Source organism: Protopterus annectens, chromosome 1.part0 (genome assembly GCF_019279795.1).
Source record: "Protopterus annectens isolate FY-2018-M chromosome 1.part0, PAN1.0, whole genome shotgun sequence".
NCBI lineage: Eukaryota > Metazoa > Chordata > Ceratodontiformes > Protopteridae > Protopterus > Protopterus annectens.
Genome location: NC_056725.1, coordinates 1,163,649,561 through 1,163,661,863, shown reverse-complemented (window position 1 = coordinate 1,163,661,863; position 12,303 = coordinate 1,163,649,561). Strand labels below are relative to the sequence as shown.

Below are 12,303 nucleotides of genomic sequence, written 5' to 3'. Positions count from 1 at the left end.
TCAACACCAGGTCTAGCCTCTTTTTCCCCCAAAGCACCTGTGTCCACTTCTGCCTCCATCGTCCAGGCCAAGTGTAGAGACCCTGAGCCTCAGGTAGCCCCACAGGGTGCCCCTTGCTCTTCCGAGGCCTTCCCAGAGGCTCCCACTGTGGAGGTCCCCAGGAAGAGATTGTGTAAGAGGAGAAACTTGGACTGACACTGACTTGGATGAGTCATAAGGGTCCCCACGATCCCCCTCTGAGGATGTCTCCTTTGCGGAGATACTCGAGATCCTTAGGCAGATGGGTGATTGGAAGTCCAAAAGTCCTACTGAGGACGAGTTAGTTCTTCTGGAGGCTTTCGGGTCTCAACCTTCCACCTCTTGGGTGTCTCTGCCCTTCGATGAGCTCATGCAGCTGGTCTCTCGGAGGGCATGGGAGTCACCGGAGTCCATGGAACCTGTCCCTCGGAGGCCTAATAAGTTAATTTCTGCCCCCGTAGAAAAGTCCTTTTTGTCCAACGGAGTCCCTGTTGAGGCCATGGTGGTGGTGGCGGCCACCAAAAAGGAAATGTCTGAGACTTCCTCGTCAATCCATCCTCCTAACAGGGAGTCCAGGATCATGGATCGATATGGGAAGCGCATGTTTATTTCAGCGACTTTTACACTCCGATCCCTGAACTATTTGACCCATTTCACCAGACTGCAAAGAGATTTCCTTAAGGAGTTGGGCGATGCTTTTCAAGGTACTGTAGCTGCAGGGGCTTCCGACAAAGTTGCTGCTCAGCTTGCTACTGTAAATTCCATTGTGAACTCATCCATGCGTCTCGTATCGTATGGAGCTGATGGGACAAGTAGGGCAGCAGAAACAGGAATTGCTCTACGAAGACATTCTTGGATGTGCTTGTGTTCTTTCGCTGAGCCCTTTAAGTCTTAATTTGTCAACACCCTTTTAGATGGCTCCTCTCTTTGGACCCAAAGTGAGGGAAACTCTCACCAGGTGTGAGCAGGAGGAGAAAGACTCTGTCTGCCATCGAAGTTCATTTTTCCACCCTACTCGGCCTTACCCCAAAGGCCAACAGGGAGGGAAAATGTGGTTCCAAAAAGCCCAAGGAGCCTTTCAGGACACGTGGTGAATCCCCATCTAGAGGCAGGGGAGCAGGTAACACTGGAAGTCAACACCAGGGTGACAGAGATCACTTCTTTGGTCAACTCTATCGGCGCTCCTGAATGGAGGCCAGACTGTCCTGCGCCGGAGGCAGTCGGGGGTCGCTTATCTTTGTACCCAGATGCCTGGCAAGATATAACAAGTGACAGCTGGGTACAAATTATTATTTCCAGAGGGTATTTCATACCATTCTCCATTCCACCCACACCCCCAAGGAGAATCCTGGATGTTCCACCCAAGTTACAGGGAACAAGCAACAATAGAGGTACGCAAGTTGCTAGAAAAGAGTCATCCAGCCAGTCCCAGCAGACCAAATAAGATCCAGAACTTACTCAAGATTCTTTTTGGTTCCAAAGAAAACAGGGGACTGGAGACCTGTTTTGGACATCAGCAGACTCAACCAATTTGTGAAGAAAGAGAAGTTTCAGATGGTCATGCTACAGTCTATACTCCCCTTTTTACGAAGAGACAATTGGATGTGCTTTATAGATCTCAAGGATGTGTACTACTACATAAAAATGGCCAGGCCATCCAGAGATCTGCGTTTCCGGCTGGGAGCCAATCCTTATCAATTTTGAGGCCTGCCTTTTGGTCTCACTACAGCCCCCAGAGTGTTCACCAAATGCATGGCAGTGGTCACTGCTCATCTGAGGCGGCTAGAATTCCAAGTGTTTCCGTACCTAGACGATTGGCTCCTTGCCTCCACCACCAGGCATCAACTGATTCAAGCAAGGGAATACACTCTGGCACTCTGCCATCATTTAGGCATTACAGTCAACTCAGAAAAATCTGCCTTGTCACCATCGCAGCATATAGTCTTTATAAGGGGCAGAGTTAGACGCTTCAACCACCACTCTACGACTACCAATCGAGAGGGTCTTCTTTGCCAGCATGTCAATTCATTAGTGTTGAAGGACAGAGCACCAGCCGCAGAAGTCTTAAAAGTATTAGGTATGGCTGCAGCGATCTTGGCAATACCATTACCAAGGATTCTTCAATGGCGACTGTTCACTCAGTGGTCCTATCAGGAACTTCCAATAACTCATATGATTTTAATCACAAACTCTTGCAAGAGAGATCTCCAGTGATGGTTGACGTCTCTTCATGTAACCATAGGATGCCCATTTGTACCCCCCCCCCAGTAGCCACTGTGACCATGAATGCTTCACTGATAGGGTGGGGGGGGGGGGGCATTTTCAGGGAAAGACTGCCCAAGGCACATGGATGGATCAAGAGTCACATCTGCATATCAATGATCTGGAGATGAGAGCAGTACTTCTGGCGTTGCAGTACTTCCAAGACTCTCCTCCTCTAGGGATGATTGCAGTTCAGACTGACAATATGTCAGTAGTCTGGTACTTGAACAAGCAAGGTGGGACATACCCCCTTTGCTGAGAAGCCCTCCGAGTTTGGCAGTGGGCTGTCTCCTCCCAGCATTTTCTGTTGGCAATGCACATCCTGGGGAGATCCAATGTGTTAGCAGACAAACTGAGCAGGGCAATTTTGTTGCAGCATGAGTGGTCCCTCAAACAAGAGCTTGTGGACAGGATTTTCCGCAAATGGGGCCAGCCTTGCTGTGATCTTTTTGCCAGTCACATCAACACAAAATGCAGAAGCTACTTTGCCCTGATTCCTCCTCCGGGAGAACCCCTGAGAGACGCACTCGTACACGATTGGCCCCCGGGTCTCATCTGTGCATTCCCCCCTGATCCCCCTAATACCCAGACTCCTACAGAAAGCAATGTCGCTAGGAAGGACTATCATTCTTGTAGCCCCTCATTGGCCTCGGCAGGTTTGGTTCCCATTTCTTCATTATCTATTGGAGGATCCATGGATTCTGGATCCAGTTCCAGACCTTCTGACACATCTGTCAGGGGACCGCCATCCTTCATTGCAGTCACTGAAGCTAACAGCTTGGCTGCTTCAGTTCCCCTCATAGCCAGGCTTCATGACCTTTCTAATGAGACAAGGCAGATTCTCTTGTCTTCCCATAAGCTGTCCACCACCATATTGTAGTAATTGGAAGAGATTTTCCATATGGGCCTCTAAACAGAACATTGATCCTTATCAAGCTCCCTTGTCGTCCATTTTAGAATTCTTGACTATGATCTTTAATAAAGGGGCTGCAGCTGCTACAGTTTGGGTCCAGTTGTCTGCTACTTCTAACTTTCATCTTGGAGTGGACGGGCCCAACATAATGTCCCACAAGTTGTCCAAGGCCTTTCTCAAAGGAACCTTTGACATGAAGCCTCCATTGAAGACTCCTTATTCTCCTTGGAATCTAAATATCATGCTATCTCATATAATTCTCCCCCCATTTGAACCAGCATCATCTTGTGAGCTCAAATTCTTATCATGGAAAACTATATTTCTGGTGGCTATTACGTCTGCCCGCAGAGTGTCAGAACTTCAAGCCCTATCTATCAGCCCTCCTGATTTGTTTTTTCATGCTGCTAGAGTATCTCTTAGGACAAACCCCTCCTTTTTGCCCAGAGTTTGTTCGGAATCTAATATCAACCAAGTCCATTGAGTTGACAGTCTTCTTCCCTAACCATTCCAATAACCTTGAGTATATGCTGCACAAACTTGACGTTCACAGACAGCTCAGATATTATTTGGACAGAACAAGAGATGTCAGAAAATCAGACCAGCTTTCTGTATCATTTTCCGAAGCCAGAAAAGGTTAGACCAGTGGCTAAAACAATGCTTTAAAAATGGCTTTCTGATTGTATTACCTTTGTTTATTCAGCTGCTAATATGCCCTTGCTACGTAAGATTAAAGCTCATTCTACCAGGGCAGTTTCTACATCTTCTGCATTTCAAGCGAAATTGCTCCTTGATAACATTTGTGCTGCAGCCACTTGGTCTAAACCTCATACTTTTATCACTCATTACATAGTTAAGGCCTCCAGGGACAGGGCTTCCTTTGGGTCTATGGTCCTGAAGAAAGTACTTCCGTGAGACACCAGAGTTTGAGGGTGCTAGGGACGCTACCCATCAGTGAAGAATGAACGGCGAGATTGAACAACTTCACATCATTACATCCGAGTGACGCCTCCAGGTGCATCTGCAGATGTTATGTGATCCTATCTCGCCTACATTCTGACTGATGGGTTCGGAGCCGATCCCTCGGCTCCGACTCGGCACGCTTATGCCAAAGAGCGAAGTCTCTTATTGGCTGAGCTTACTATATCCCAGGATGCACCACTACCAGTCCCCCAGATCTCGTTTGCGCTTCCCTAAGACGTGGTCTCGAGCTGGCTGGGCTGAGTAGTTTTATTAACTAACTTTTCTGTCAGTTTTTTGTTTTTTGGTCACAAAGCTGTTTTAAGCTATCGCTTTTGTGTGTTTGGATTGTGAAAACTGTTGTGTGTGATTGGGTTGAGTTTGTTTTCGGCCCCCCTCCATCCAGGGCCTTCCCGGACTGTCAACCTTTTAAAACTTTAGTCAAAGTTACTAGAATAGAGTTCCCTGTCATTTACAGGAAGTGTTTGCGTTAAGCTATAACTGTAAGCTTAGGTTTATCATCAGTAAATCTATAGTTGTTTACTTTCCTGTTACTAGAATTGTTTAACATCATGTCTCAAACCCCTAGGCCTTCGGGCTTTAAAAATGTTAAAATGTGGTTTCAAAATGTCTATCACAGACGATCATTCGCTCTGTGTATATTGTCTAGGGGCAAAGCACTTGCAGGAGTCATGCAGCGTATGTCACGCTTTTTCCTCAAGGGTCCTCCAGGAGAGGAAAAATAAATTGATTCTTAAGGGGCTAATTAAACCTTCCTTTGAAGAAGCCTTGGCATCCTCTCCTGCTCCGGCCAAAAAGAAAAGGGCTTGGTTCCGACCAGTCCGCCGGATCCGACTGCCAAGAGACTTAGGCAGGCCTCTCCTTCTCCAAAGACTTCGAGCCGAGGTGAACGGTCTGCCTCGATGCCACCAGTATCGACTCCTCTGGCTTCGGAGCCGATGGCTGGGGCATCGAGAGGCGGGTCACCTTCGCCGGCTCCGCTGCCTCGGAGCCGACAAGGTCGCCCGCTCAGACACTTCCTCCTCGGCCGAAGTCACCTCGGCACCGATAGAATCTGGTGTATTCCCTCGGCGCCGATACTCATCGAGTCGCCTCGAGCCGGGTCCCCTAGCCCTTTGGGGCCGATGGAGAGGCCTTCTCGAACCCGTTCTGTTTCCTCTCGGTCTCGAGAATGTCAGATTCTGATATAGACAGGGTGCTCCAAAGACTGTTCCAGTCCCAGTCTTCCAAAATTTGTTTCGGTTCCGACCCAGTTGGCTTCGAGCCGATGACCTGGCCCACCCATTGCCATTCCTCCTCCGACTGCTTCGCCCGCCGGAGCAGGTGCTGTTGGAGCCGGTGGAGATCTCAGGGTCGGCTCCGACCCTTACTCCAACCCGGCCTCGGGTCCGAGTTTGGCACGCGGACTTATTCGGCTGGACCCGGGGTGATGTTTGGGACCTATGCTTTCGGTTCCGAGCCTCCCCTCGGTGCGGGACTTCCGTGCTATCACGGCTCTGGAGACCGGACACTCCCAGGATTCTGGGGTCCGGCTTTCAGGGCCATGAGGAGTGCCTTGGCCAAGTCCTCTTCGTCCATCTCTCCGGCTTTACGGCACCTTCCCTGGGCGTGGAGACTGGGTCTTTGGCAGTTCCCCTGTCCGTAGCCAGCGGAGCCCCGAGGCCTGAGGTTACCCCAGTGGGGTTCCTCCTCCTGAGGGTTCTTCGGAGTTGTCTTCAGAGGAACCCCAAGGAAGAGATCGTGCAAGAGGAAGCACGTGGACTCCCCGAGTCTATTACATCGGACACTGATATGGATGATGCAGAGGGTCCCCGTCGTCCTCGGATGATGTCTCATTTGCAGACATCTTAGAGATCCTCAAACAACGAGGCGGCTGGATATCCAAACCCCTCTAGTCAGTGCTCCTCAAGGCCTTTGAGCTCAGCCCTCCGCCTCCTGGGTGTCTCCGCCCTTCGACGAGCTTCTGGATTTAGTTTGTCGGGAACATCCAGATACCGTGGAACCAGTCCCTTCTCGTCCAAATAAATTTTTGTCTGCTCCCGAGAAGGAGTTCCTTACTAAAGGCGTGGCTGTAGATGCCATGGTGGTGGCATCTGCTACACAACAGGACGTGGCAGAGGCTTCAACGTCCGTCCATACTCCTAATAAGGAGTCTAGGAGTATGGACAGGTACGGAAGCGCACCCTGACTTCAGCGGCCTTTACCTTAAGGTCTCTGAATTATTTGGCACATTTTACCAGGCTTCAGAGGGATCTGGTCAAGGAGTTGTCAGATTCCTCTCGGTAACCTACCTGAGCAGCTAGCCCAGTCGGTTAGCTCTCAGTTGGCTATCCTTACGCCAATTTCTAACTCGTCCATGAGGCTCATTTCCTATGCGAAGGGGCGGGTAGAGCGCAGGCACAGGCGTGGCTCTCGACAAGCCTGGCTCCGCTTGTGTCAGTTTCGGAGGCCTTCAAGTCTTCCTTCGCCGACGCTCCCTTTGATGGGTCCTCATTGTTTGGACCCAAGGTGAAAGACACCCTTACCCGCTGTGAGCAAGAGGAAAAACTTTATCTGCCGTAGGTGCCCGTTATTCCACTCCCTTCGGCCTTACCCCAAGGCTAAAGGAGGGGGAAAATGTGGTTCCAAATCTAAGTTTTTCTCCCAACAGCAGGAAGATTCCCGTCCAGAGGCAGAGGACGGGAAATTTTTCAGGGAGACGCCGTCCCAGAGGCGGCAGAGGGCCCGCAATTCTGGAGACCGCGAGTCCTTTCGTGGCTCTTCAGCCTCCCACACGTCATGAGGGATTGCCCGGCTGTGCTGCTCGAGCCAGTCGGGTGTCGTTGCCAAGCACCTAAAAGCCTGGGAGTCAATCACTCAGGACAGATGGGTGCTTCGATCATTGCCGGAGGTTACACCATCCCATTCACATACTCACCCCCACCGTCCAAGAGAATCCCGGACCCACCACCCAGTCAAAGGGAAATAGCAGCCACAGAAGCTTTAAAGCTGCTAGAAAAAGGAGTCATCCAACCGGTCCCCACAGACCAGATCGGATCAGGAAATTACTCCAGGTTCTTTTTAGTGCCAAAAAAGACAGGGGACCTGAGGCCAATATTGAATCTCAGCAGACTGAACCAATCCGTCATGAAATCCAAATTCCGAATGGTCACGTTACAATCCATTCTCCCATTATTGGAGAAGGATGTTTGGATGTGCTCCATAGACCTCAAGGACGCCTATTATCACATACCGATACATCAGGCGTCCAGAAGGTATCTGCGCTTCAGCCTGAGAGTCAGTCATTACCAATTTTGCACTCTGCCCTTTGGTCTCACCACAGCCCCCAGGGTGTTCACCAAGTGTTTGGCAGTAGTGACGGCTCACCTGAGAAGTCTTGGATTCCAAGTGTTTCCCTATCTCGACGACTGGCTCCTGACTGCCACCACCAGGCATCTACTAATGGACAACCTCAAGCCACCATCTCCTGGGTGTTTCCCTGGGGATTACATTCAATTGGTCAAAGTCTGTCTTGCTGCCCTCTCAGCATAAAGTTTATAGGAGCAGAGATAGACTCAAGATTGATGCGTCTTTCTTCCTGCCGAAAGGATCCGAACTTTACAGGGCCAAGTTCAAGCTCTGATCTCGAGATCCAAAGCCCCAGCCAGGATGGTTCTACAGGTTTTAGGCTCAATGTCTGCCACGGTTCTTTTAGTTCCTCTAGCAAGATTACACATGAGGATTCTTCAGTGGCTCTTGTCAACTCAATGGTCCTTTCAGGATCTTCCCTCAATCATCACATCATGATTACGGAAATATGCAAAGGGACCTTCGCTGGTGGCTGCAGACATCCAACTTGGATCAAGGAAAACCCTTTGTTCCCCCCTCCAGTGGTTACCCTGACGACAGATGCCTCCCAGATGGGGTGGGGGGGGGCATTGTCTGGGCAGGCTAGTTCAGGGCTCCTGGCTTCCAGATCTAAGCTCTTCTCCACATCAACGTGTTGGAGATGAGGGCTGTACTTCTATCCCTACAAGCCTTACACAAGTTTCTTCCTCAGGGCACCATCGCCATCCACACAGACAACATGTCGGTGGTTTGGTATCTGAACAAACAAGGAGGGACCAGATCATACCCCTTTGCAGAGAGGCCATGAGAGTGTGGGAATGGGCTGTAGCTACCAACCGCTTCTTGGTAGCGACCCACATCCCGGAAAGTCAAATGTATTGGCGGACAAATTAAGCAGGACAATCCTCTCCTCACAGTGGTCTCTAAACCACAGTAGCAGCCCAGGTTTTCAAGAGATGGGGCCGTGCTGCGACCTATTTGCAACTCCACAAAACACCAAGTGCCAAAGGTTCTTCTCCTTGATCCCACATCAGGAAGTACCAGCCATGGATGCTCTAGCACAACCTTGGCCAACAGGGCTACTTTATGCCTTTCCTCCAATTCCACTTCTTCCCAAAGTTATTCAAAAGCTTCTCAACTGGGGTCTTCAATGATTCTGATTGCCCCATACTGGCCTCGTCAGATATGGTTTCCTTACCTGAAGAAGCATGCAGTGGACGATCCGTGGACCTTAGACCTGATTCCAGACTTGCTAATCCATCAGTCGGGACATTGGCATCAGTCCCTTCAATCTTTGAAATTGACAGCTTGGCTCCTCCACTTCCGACCTTAGTTAGAAGGCACACACTAGACCCGGAAGTTGTTCACATTTTATCTTCGGCCCACAAACCCACTACTAACAAATTGTACCTCAGTAAGTGGAAGAGGTTTGCTATCTGGGCTCAACTCAAGGGCTTAGACCCTATCACTGCTCCTGTCCCAGAGGTTTTGAAATTCTTAACATCCCTGTTTAATCGGGGATCTTCTGTCTCAACTATTAAAGTCCAACTAGCGGCTATCTCTAAATTCCACGAATCCACGGATCCTCCTTTGATGAGCAGCAGACTATGCAAAATGTTCATTAAAGGTGCGAGTCTTTTAAGACCACCAGTTTTCATCCGGCACCTCCGTGATCTTGATTTGGTGCTTCGCATTAACATCTCCCCTTTCGAACCGCTGCTACATGCGAGTTAAAATATCTGTCTTGAAAACGGCATTCTTAGTGGCTATTACTTCTGCAAGAAGAGTTTCAGAGCTTCAAGCCCTGTCTATTAAGCCACCGTGCTTGATTTTCCACAAGGATAGAGTATCACTTAGGCCTAATCCATCCTTTGTCCCAAAGGTCTGTTCTAGTTTCTGTCTTCAACAATCTCTAGAGCTACCAGTTTTCTTTCCAAAATTCTCCAATGAAGCAGAATACACTCTCCATAAATTGGATGTTCACAGGCAATTACGCTTCTATTTAGACAGTAAGTCAGACCAGTTGTTTGTGTCCTTCTCAGATAATAAATTGGGCCAAACCATCACAAAAGCTACTATCTCAAAATGGATCAGAGATTGCATAACTCAGGCCTATTCTTCTTGAATAAGCAACTTACGACATCTATCACGGCTCATTCTACCAGAGCTATGTCTACTTCTACAGCTTCTCATTGCATGCTCCCTAGATCGGAATTCTGTGCTGCGGCTACTTGGTCCAACCGCACACTTTCATTTCCCACTACAAATTGGATGTGGCATCTAAAGGACGAGCATCATTTGGTTCCACGGTACTCAGGAGTGTTTTCCAGTGAGCCACCCAGGATTCAGGTGCTAGGGACGCTGTCCCATCAGTCAGAATGTAGGCGAGATAGGATCACATAACATCTTTTAGTTATGTACTCACCATAACTTCAGATGTTTGGGATCCATCTCCTACATTCTAATACCCACCCTCCTTCCCCCTGCCTTGCAGATCAGAAGAGATTGAACGGTTTTGAGTTCAACTGTTTTATCTTGTTTCATCTGACGATGTTATATAAGCAGGGTATGCGTGTGTGCATGTATGCGGACAAACTAGATCTGGGGGACTGGTAGTGGTGCATCCTGGGATATAGTAAGCTCAGCCAATAAGAGACTTCGCTCTTTGGCATAAGCGTGCCGAGTCGGAGCCGAGGGATCGGCTCCGAACCCATCAGTCAGAATGTAGGCGAGATGGATCCCAAACATCTGAAGTTATGGTGAGTACATAACTAAAAGTTACCTCCTACTGCTCCTCTAGGCGTCGTATATTACTTGTTCATACTTGCATTAATAATTTCAAAAACATGCTACATACAAGGAATCAGAATATTTTATTTTGAGGCATACATGAAGGCAAACACAATTGTATTGATATTTGACCTCTGTCAATGAGTATTTGTTAGAATTGTAAGGTGATAACTTAATTTTTAAAAGCTCAGGCCACACCCACTAAGAGTTAAAGGTATACACTCAAAAGAGTTGTACTGGAGGGAAGTTATGTACTCACCATAACGTTCTATGTGAGTTGTTCCATCTCACCTTCATTCTTGCGTCCCTCCCTCCATCGCCCACCTGGCTGATAGTTGACCTAGAGGCTGGTCTCATCCTGGTTACTCAATCCTTCTTCCTCTCTATGGGAGGGTAGTTCTCTTACATGTATATAGTACACGCAGCAAACAAGATCTGAGGTAATTCCAGCAGTGCATCATGGGATAAGGGTTTTGGTCTCGAGCTACTGGTAAACCTTGAGCTTTACTAATGGCCGTGTTGGAGACGATGGATTGGCTCCGAACCCATCAGTGAAGAATGAAGGTGAGATGGAACAACTCACATGGAACGTTATGGTGAGTACATAACTTCTTTTTTTGTTAGTAGCATCAGTATTCTCACAAGTGAGTGTGCTCAGCTGGCCCAAGCCATCAAGCTACCTATATTTGTATGTAAACTTAAAGCTGTAACAGATCATTGCTGTCTCACACTGCTGCTCTGCCTCTAAATGTTTAGTAAAAATATGTTGATAAACTCAAACTATTATCAGTGAAACCCTAAATGTTTATAAGTTGGTGTATATTAGTTGAATATATTAATCTACCATTCACACATCAATAAGTATAAGAATCAATAAATAATGTGCAAATGGTGTATGAAAATATATACTGACCAAAAAGATCTTTGCATTTTTCTTTTTATTTTGAAAGAATTGTTCACATTTTAGTTTGAATCTTTCCATATGAATCTGAAGGTCAGTGATAGAACATTTTAAATTGTTACCCTCTTTGGATTATTATTTACACATTCTTCACCAATTTGGCTCTGTTTAGACGAATGTCCTTGGGAAAATCTCCAGAAATTCTTAAACTTTGTGCCATTCCAGATGAAAGACTTGTACGTTTTAGCTGCTCTGAACACTTGACGGGTGTTAGCATAACATAAACGTTTGAGACACACTGCCCCAAGTTTGCTGCCCCTGAAAGGGAGTGCCCTATTAATTCTGGCCACAGCATATGCAAAAAGAGCTGAAGGACACCTTTACAGCTTTTTTAAAAATGTTCTGTATGATTGGTCTGAGTGTTTTTCAATAGATTCCTTAGAGAGGCATCTAAGAAAATATTGTCTTTCCTGAACCTACAAACAGGATTGGTGATTTCACTTTTAAAAGTGAGTAAATTTTTTTCTATTTCATCACTTCACAAAATAAATGCATGATTATCATTTTCCAAATTCAGTAACTTTCTATCAAATTCTAACAGCCTTTCCAGTCATTGATGTGTATATATATATATATATATATATATATATATATATATATATTATTTTGTAGAAATGACTAGTTGTATTTTTGTTGGTCCTCCTACACAGTTGACCATCAGTGCATCCCAGTGACCTCATTGTTTGTTGGGTCTACCTACCCCTCCTAAACTCCTCCAAACTCTGTTTGATAGGATTGGGGACATCAAGGGGATAAAGGGTGTCCTTGAGCCAGGCATTTTTCACTGCCATGGAGTTTTTTCTTTTTTATGACCTTCCCTTGCTTCTGTTGTCACTACATTGACCTGGTGTGTCTGATGGGTGAACATCCAAAGGGGGTGTGCTGGTGCATCACTGTATCTCCTCAGCAGCTCAGCAATTGTCCACCACCCTTTATCCTTCTTGGACCATGCCCTCTGTGTATGACCCTAGCCTCCATCAAGGATTGCCTGTAGGGAATGCCCGGACAGCCACCTTCCCTCCAGGATGGCCATCCCTCCCTGCCAGCACCTCAG

General features: G+C 47.5%; 1 protein-coding gene across 3 annotated transcripts in view; it reads left to right on the top strand.

Moving 5' to 3' along the window:
* Nucleotides 1–12,303, top strand: part of ARMC2 (armadillo repeat containing 2) — a 1,279,645-nt gene that overhangs the window by 200,962 nt on the left and 1,066,380 nt on the right. The gene's annotated exons all lie outside the window — the stretch shown is intronic.